The sequence below is a fragment of the Macrobrachium rosenbergii genome, chromosome 9, assembly GCF_040412425.1.
Source record: "Macrobrachium rosenbergii isolate ZJJX-2024 chromosome 9, ASM4041242v1, whole genome shotgun sequence".
Classification (NCBI taxonomy): Eukaryota; Metazoa; Arthropoda; class Malacostraca; order Decapoda; family Palaemonidae; genus Macrobrachium; species Macrobrachium rosenbergii.
The window spans coordinates 8,227,924-8,235,060 of NC_089749.1; positions in this window are offsets into that span (position 1 = coordinate 8,227,924).

A 7,137-nucleotide genomic window follows, 5' to 3' on the forward strand; every position below is an offset into this window, starting at 1 on the left:
CCTGGTGGGTCCAAAAAATTTGTATATTGTTAATCCAATATTTTTAGATAATATTTTGTCACGATAAAGTGTAGAATATTTTGTGGGCTAACTTGAACTCATTATTTTGACAGTTTAATTCCTTTTGAATACATTTTGATACAATTTATTTTGCTTTTCTGAATTACTTAGGTTAAATTTCAATTACCCAGCTTTGAAATGACACCAATATCTATGAAATACCATGAAAATTAACTTTACACTGACCAATCAAAAAGAAGTATTCCTAAGCACAAACACTTATGCTGGGTTACACACAAAAGGAGAAATATATGGAAACACATTTGAGTATTTACATTTTGATAAATAATTCACAGAAATAAATATTCGTCATAAATGCTAATGATGGAAAATAAAGATGGATATATTTCAATGAATTATCATTTTGGAAGTGTATAATAGAATATTCACTGAGTATGAATTTCTATGTATATATGTATGCATGCATGTATGTATATGCGCTGAAAAACTCTGAAAAACTGTAAGAAACCACAAAATATTTATAAATAATTCACTTTATGCTAAATATTCATCATGATTGCTGTTGATGGAAAATAAAATTTGACATATTTCAATGACTAGTCACATTGGAAATGTATAAATAACATATTAACTGAGTATGTATATATGTATGTATGTTTCTATAAATGCATGTACGTGCAAAAATCATGAATGCTGTTGATGAGAATAAAGATTGGTACATTTCAATGAATATTCACATTCGGAATGTATAATAATACATTCTCTGAGTATGTATGTATGTATGTATGTATGTATGTATGTATGTATGTATGTATGAACGAACCACAAAATAAATTCTTAACCCTTTGCGTTTGTAACCCAATGGGCTTATCTCTTCACTGCTTGCAGTCACAACCTGTTCCTCCGTAGCTTCCCAAACTAACCAATCAAGAACTACGTAGTTTATCGTTATAAAAAATATTCTCGAGAATAAACTACTTAAAAAATAATCTTAACAAGTCTTTACCATCTCTAAATCACTCCAAGAAAATGTTGATAGGTAGTTAGGTACACAAATTATGCACACTTTTCAATGCACTGATGTTGGGGGGTATATAGATAATCCCACTCCCCAACTTTCTTGTAAAGCACTGAGATATGATAAAATTTTAACTATCATTTTATTTTTTTCAATATAATTTCTGATATGTAGATAACTCAACTCCCCAACTTTCTTGTAAAGCACTGAGATATGATAAATGATCATTTCATTTTTTCAATATAATTTCTGATATATAGATAACTCAACTCCCAACTTTCTTGTAAATAACTGAGATATATAAATGATAATTTCATTTTTTTTCAATATAATTTCTGATATATAGAATAACCCCACTCCCCAACTTTCTTGTAGAGCACTGAGATATGATAAATGAATCATTTCATTTTTTAAATATAATTTCTGATATATAATTTCTGATATATAGATAATCCCACTCCCAAACTTTCTTGTAAAGCTATGATAAAAGATCATTTCATTTTTTTCAATATAATTTCTGATTTCACCTTCTCTGTACATAAAGCTGCAATGGGTCTCTGTATATACACACAAACACACGAGAAAGCAGATACGATATGATATAATCTTTAAGCTGCTTAATCTTTAGGATTTACCCGGATTATGTGATTGCAGAAAATAATAAAAAATGATACAGAAGATGTTTATATACAGATTATAGATATATAAATATATATAAATATATTTGGGCGCCCTGAAACATGCAAATTGAGGACGCAATACGCCTGTAATTTTTGTATTTAATGATGGACTCAAATGATTCCCTTACTACCACCCCCATTCCCCCGCCATTGGGGACAACCCCACCCCCACTCTACCCCCTAAGGTCTATGTAAACTTAAGGATAAACCATAATGGTGACATTATAATGATGATGGTGATCACAATAAAGGATGAAGCGTATTGATAATGAGGTTTTAATTACACCTGAAAATAATGAAGGATTTTGCTGGAATTTATTAAGTCATGGAATTCCTAAAGTTCACTGTCATGGAATTTCTGGAATTCATTGTTATGGAGTTTATAAAATTCAGTGTCATGGAATTTCTGGAATTCATTTCATGGAATATCTGGAATTCATTTTCATGGAATTTCTGGAATTCATTGCCAAGGAATTTCTGGAATTCATTGCCAAGGAATTTCTGGAATTCATGGTCATGGAATTTCTGAAATTCATTGTCATGGAATTTCTGGAATTCCTTGTCATGGAATTTCTGAAATCCATTCTCATGGAATTTCTGGAATTAACTGTTATGGAATTTCTGGAATTCACTGTCATGGGATTTCTGGAATTCACTGTCATGGAATTTCTGAAATCCATTCTCATGGGATTCCTAAAATTCATTATCATGGAAAGAAGAATGAAGATAAGTTCTCGGCGCAATCGAGTTTTCTGTACAGAGTATAATGCTGTTTGAAACTCTCAATACGGCCATGAAATTTCACACATCCCTGATGGCGGCCTGCGTTGTTGGCATCTATAACGGTGCCAGACGCACGATCATGGCTAAATTTAACCTTAAAAAAAATCAGAACTACTGAGGAGGCTAGATGGCTGCAATTTTGTATGTTTGATGATTGAAGGGTGGATGATCAACATACCACTTTGCAGCCCTCTAGCCAGAGTAGTTTTTAAGAAGAGAAGATTTTAATATAATTCTAATGACTTGCAGAAGATAAAAAGATTAATAATATGCACAATTTTAATTCAATAATTAATTGGAAAGTAAACAAATTTATTAGATGCAAATTTTTGCTATAATATATAATATATATATATATATATATATATATATATATATATATATATATATATATATATATATATAAACATATATTCTATTTTTATATAATATAAAAATTCATATATTTGATTCCCTGAAAATAAAAAAACTTTGACAAAATTTAAAAAAAAGCAAAAGTTATTTACAAAATAGTTTTGTCATAATTTTTCAATTCCCGAAAAACTCATTCCAATTCGTCCCACCTGGAATCCATTCCAATTTTTTGGAATGACCCGTGAAAAGGGTCATTCGTCAACAGAGTTCCTTTTAGTGAAATAACTTGAAAATAAAACAAAAATGATTTTTGAATGTATCACTGTGAATATACATTATACGGGTACATAGATACATATCCGTACAAATTACCCTTTTTAGATATTATTTACACCTTAATAATAATTTACTCTATTACCTTTTGGTTTTCTGTAAAAGAAAACTATTGTGCCGGCTTTGTCTGTCCGTCCGTCCACACTTTTTTCTGTCCGCCTCAGATCTTAAAACCTACTGAGGCTAGAGGGCTGCAAATTGGTATGTTGATCATCCACCCTCCAGTCATCAAACATACCAAATTGCAGCCATCTAGCCTCAGTAGTTTTGATTTTATTTAAGGTTAATGTTAGCCATGATCGTGCGTCTGGCACCGCTATAAATCCCAACAACATAGGCCATCATCAGGCCGTGGCTATCTCATGGGCCGTGGGGGAGAGTTTCATAAAGCATTATACGCTGTACCGGAAACTCGATGGAGCCGAAACCCCGGCGCATTTTTGACTTGTTTATTCATACTCCTGAATGAATCTCACTCGAATGAATCACAACGATTGTGAGTAGGAGTAAACACGCCCATTCAGAGCAGGAGAGTTTTCATTCACAAATCTTTGTTAGTTTTTTTTTTACTCTTATCAGCTGAGAGCGAATACAATGGAAAAATGAGGCAGATTTTTAAAATTCTTTTTTTCTTTTTCCGTTCGAGTTGAAGACGGAACATGAAGGGTTTTTTTTTATGTTAAATAAAGGAATTGATGTTGCATCTGTCGATGGAAATATATATTTTTAAAATGATAATTATAAATCATTGAGGGAGGTCAAAGTCTGTGAATTACGTGACATTATATTAATTCAAACCTATAAAAGATAAAATAAAATTCTTCCCAAAAAAAGGTACCCAATAAACTCTAAATTCCATAAAAAATAAAAAAAGATGACATAATCTTAGGTACCACCAAAAATGATGAATAAATAAATAAAATCCACTTAAAGAAAAGCCAAGAAACTCAAATTTTCATAAAAAAAAAACACAATAAGTAATCTTAGAAACCACCCAAGCAGGCAATCAGGAATAAACGTCAGATCTACCTCCTGGAATGAGGAGACGCCTCTGATCCACCTCCTGGAATGAGACGAGACTAATCGACCTCCTGGAATGGGGAGATGCATCTGATCTACCTTCTGGAATGAGGAGACGCTCTGATCTACCTCCTGGAATGAGGGGACGCGTCTGACCTACCTCCTGGAATGAGGGGACGAGTCTCATCTACTTCCTGGAATGAGAAGACGCCTCTGCTTCTACCTCCTGGAATGAGAAGACGCCTCTGATTCACCTCCTGGAATGAGGAGACGCCTATGATCTACCTTCTGGAATGAGGGGACGAGTCTCATCTACTTCCTGGAACAAGACGAGTCTAATCTACCTTCTGGAATGAGGAGACGCCACTCATCTACCTCCTGGAATGTGAAGATGCGTCTGATCTACCTTCTGGAAAGAGAAGACGCCTCTGATCCACCTCCTGGAATGAGGAGGAGACGCGGTCTGGAACACAGCCTCTCCTCCGCTCTGCGGAATAAGCGTCAACTCCGCGTCAGGACTTGGCTTCCGAATAATTAGTACCGCTTACCTGACAATTAGCACGAGAGGCGTCAGTGGCATCACTTCGCTAATGGACGATCTCGGGGCTAACGTCATTATACCGACCGCCGAACTGGAGCGATTATTTCAGATTTGTAGGAACGTCGTTCGAGAGACTCCGGGTCTGAGAGACCGAGGTCGCTCCGTCATGGGGAGCTGCCTTCCCGCTAATGTCTTGGATTAGCTGGCAAAGATGGAGGGAATCTCCGGTCTGATCTGTGTTCTTGTGATTGATTGCAGCAGGCGTGTGGTCTCTCTCTCTGTTTGCATTTCTCTTTCCGTCTCTCTCTCTCTCTATCCTCTCTCTCTGTTTGCATTTCATTTCTCCGTCTTACTCTCTCTCTATCCTTCTCTCTCTCTGCATTCAATATCCTCTCTCTCTCTCTCTCTCTCTCTCTCTCTCTCTCTCTCTCTCTCTCTCTCTCTGTTTGCATTTCCTTTCTCCGTCTCTCTCTCTCTGCATTGAATATCCTTCTCTCTCTCTCTCTCTCTCTCTATATCTCTCGGTGCACTGATGTGTGTTTATTGTGCATAATGTTTGCACATGCGCGATGGGAGGCAGATGTACTTATCAACCTATAATGGAGAATACTCCTGCACATTCACGTTTTTCTTTTTATGCATGTCTTTTTGGGATGAGGTTGCTGGGACCTTTGCCTACGTTAGCCTTCTTGCTAAACAGAGTTGCTTAACCACAGAGGAGAGAGAGAGAGAGAGAGAGAGAGAGAGAGAGAGAGAGAGAGAGAGAGAGAGAATATTGCCGGCACATTGCACTTACTGTCAAATTCCTAAGTATTTGCTGAAATTGTTTGTAGAGCCTACACAAATCTCTCTAGTTGGGTAGATAAAAACAAATTTGGCTTCTATGACCTGGAACAAGGAAATTAGGGAGAGAGAGAGAGAATTCCGGAGCTTACGAGGATAATAATGGAAGTATCCCGTTTTTCTAGCTGACAGCATTTTTATCATTGTTGTTGTCAGGGTGGTGGAGAAGGAGGATTCAGGTTTAGAACAGGTCAGAACGGGACTCATACAAGTATCGCGAGAACCTACGGTTGAATATTGACATATACTAAGACTTTTAATTACCTTGTTATTGGAAAACTCCTTGTCGAGCATGAGAAGGGATTCAACTGTCGATTAAGGGTCGAGTTATGAGTCCAGACTAACCAGAAGAACCCAAATACCTTTTTATTTATTTCTTTCTGAAGAGGTCACAGTGGTCTTGATATACCCAAGAGACTTCTTCGAGAACTGAGGTCTTATTGCGTTATTTCACATCTCTCTCTCTCTCTCTCTCGCTCTCTCGGCAATTTCTTCCTCGAAGTGTGAAACCTGAATAATTGTGGAAAAGACCTCTCTCTCTCTCTGCAATTTCTTTCAAGAAATGTGAAACCTGAATAACTGTGGAAAAACCCCGCCGCCCCCTCTCTCTCTCTCTCTCTCTCTCTCTTTCTGGGCAAATTCTTCTAAGAAATATGAAGAAAGCCAAATACCTGTGTAATTGTGGAAATTCTCTCTCTCTCTCCCTGGGTAAATTCTTCCAATATATGTGAAACCTGAATAACTGGAAAAATCTCTAATAAACAAATGTGAAACCTGAATAATCGTAGAACAAACACCTCTCTCTCTCTCCTTCCAATAAAAATGTGAAACCTGAATAATTGTGGAAAAACCTCTCTCTCTCTCTCTCTCTCTCCCAAGAACTACAAAGCCAATTAGGCAATAATTTTTTTTCCTGTCTGCCTACAAATCCACAGGTGTTTGTCAAGAAATCCTTCGTCTGTGAAAATCTATCTGAAATAAATCTCCTTTATGATGGGATTACCGTTCGGAAACGGCCGGTAGATTCGCCATTTATAATTGGATTACGGGGTACTTGGCGTCCCAGTAATCCCCGGAGCGTAAAAAACACAGGTTATGTTTGTAAAGCTTCGTCTATACAGCTTGCATTAAGATAATAATGATTGAAGCGGTTGCTGCATTAAGATAATAATGATTCCAGCGGTTGTTGCATTAAGATGATAATGATTCCAGCGGTTGTTGCATTAAGATAATAATGATTGAAGCGGTTGCTGCATTAAGATAATAATGATTGAAGCGGTTGCTGCATTAAGATAATAATGATTGAAGCGGTTGTTGCAATGAAATTATTATGACTGAAGCGGTTGTTGCAATGAGATTATAATGATTGAAGCAGTTGTTGCATTAAGATGATAATGATTGAAGCGTTTGTTGCAATGATTTTATAATGATTGAAGCGGTTGTTGCAATGAGATGATAATGACTGAAGCGGTTGTTACATTAAGATGATAATGATTGAAATGGTTGTTGCATTAAGATGATAATGACATAAGCAGTTGTTAAAT